Here is a 2,371-nt window from a genome sequence, read left to right as displayed (position 1 = left end):
AAAGCCATTATYATAAATTTCCACAATCTTGTTTGAATTACAGATTTCACTTTGGTCATATTTCTTTTTTTCTTTTTTTTTTTTTTTTAGGTTTCCCACCTATTGCTGCTGGTCCCATTCAAAGTGATGCCCATCAGAACCTTTTTGGGAGTTTTACTGTGCTCTGAATGATTTCTCATGGTTGGAACAAAATCTGACTCTTCCTTTTCTGCTAAAACTGCTTCCAATAAAATAATTATTGACTCCAAACTGAACTTCAATAAGTTGCAGGAGTATTTTGTGAATTATTGGCACTTAGTTTTTTCCRCTTGAGACTTCTCGTGGAAAAGTTCATATTTTTAAAAACATCTAAAGCTAATTTATTACATATTAACAACAAATCCTGATCTCAGTGTGCAGGTTCTAGCCAGAGACAAGGGAACTTTTTAAGGAGCATTTAATTTCAATGAATGGACATTAATTTTGAAGAAAATTGAGCAGTGCCATCTTTTGTTRGAAGAGACAAACTGCAACTCTCAAATGTCAGGATATTTGGATCAGTTTGACTTGTGCACGTAGATTTCTGTCAGTTTTGTTTATCCCTCATGAGACAGATCTTTTTTCTCACTAAACATACGAAAGGATATTTTCTGTGTTTGATGAATACTTGCTGAGGGAGAAATTCAAATAAAAGAGTGCATTAAGAGTAATGAATCCTCAAAAAATTTGGGGTTAAAATGAGGATGGTGGTGCTAAAGTGAGTGCTAAAAAGTGAGTGACAGTTAATCCTGCTAAAATGAGTGACAGTGGGCATTGCCCTGTTTCCATTGGTGGCTCTCAGATCAGCTTTTCATGCAAAAAAACCTCACATTACACTTCCAGGTTTGCATARCAAAATCTTAAACTAAAGGCATGATTTGGGGTAATTTTTTTCTTTTTCTTTTTTTGATAATAAAGCCCATGATTTCTGAAAATGAAATGAGCTGTTTATGACCAATGCAAAACCCTCCTTATAACAGCAGATCTATTAAAAACCAGTAACATCAATTAATAAAAAAGGCAGTATGAATCTCTTTTTCAACAATTCTAACGCATTTCTTTTCGAGACGGGGATTTTCAAGCTATTCCTCCACGTACTGCAGGCAGGAAGGAAAGTTCCTCCATTTGAGAAGCCAAGCATATCCTGGTGTGCTTCTAGATCATTCCTGATCTTGCACTTTGCTCACCAAGCTCAGTTTCCCAAGTAATTAAGTGGCACCGACTTCCATGCAGTAGACTAACCCCTGTCTCACGCATCCATGCCTCATTTCCTCATTTAATGCTCTTTGCAGCCTTGTTATTTATTTTCTTTAATATTACACTTCCAGCTCTACAGCCAGATGAGTCACACTCATTGCCATCCACCACGGCGCTCTCCAAGGCCTGGGAAACAATAAAGTAATTTATAAAAAAGCTTTTCCACTGGAGTTGTACGTAGAGAATCTAACCTTTCTTTTAGTGGCACTTGAATTGTGATGTAGTTCCATTCAGGAAAGATTATTCATATTAAGAAATAGAAGAACATCATGTATTTTATACTGTTAAAAAAAAAGGGAAAATAAAAAGAAATGAACCCACGACACCACGACACGGCAGCAGAGTGGTGGGAGACACTGAAGCTGATGATCACAAACTTTTCTTCATTCAGAAACAGAAAAAAATTAACATGGACTGAAAGTTTCGGAGCATTTTCCTTCTTTGCCACAGAAAATGAGAAATAGAGAAATATAGAAATATAGAAATAAATATAGAAATATAGAAAATATAGAAATATAGAAACATAGAAAACGGTAAATAACTGTAATATTCTACAAGAAAAATAATTGTCTTTGGCTGTGCAACGACATTGTTAACAGAGTCCTTTACAACAATCGTCTACATTTTGCAATTTTCCCTTGAGCTGGAAACTCTTTGAAATGAGCATGAGTCAGGCAGCCTTTGGGGAATGATGTTGCAAGGTTGTAAATGTTGGTTCCCATTCCCACGGAATTCCTGCTGGAGGGAGATCAGGGGGTGTTGAAGATACCTGCAGCACCGTGGAGCTCCCAAAAACATTGCTGAGCCTCGTCTTGTTGACTTTGAAGAGATGTAGCTATTGAGGTTGGCAAATAAAAATAAATATGAAAACAAATTTTTATAATAAAGAAAATAATAAAGAAAATACATGAAACTGGTTATGCTTGTGTGTTGGTTTTGCTTGGCCCAGTTTTTGGAAGTGGGGGCCCAAAAAGATGGCGCCTGTGAGAAGCTTCTGGAGGCTTCCACCATGTCCAGCAGAGCCAATTGCTGTTGGCTCTGAGGATGATGGACATGCCACTGACCAAACCTGGGCCAATTAAAGATAGTGGTTACG

This window comes from Malurus melanocephalus, unplaced genomic scaffold (genome assembly GCF_030028575.1).
Source record: "Malurus melanocephalus ecotype Western Australia unplaced genomic scaffold, MMel_1.1 scaffold_423, whole genome shotgun sequence".
NCBI lineage: Eukaryota > Metazoa > Chordata > Aves > Passeriformes > Maluridae > Malurus > Malurus melanocephalus.
Note: the sequence above shows the minus strand (reverse complement) of the source record.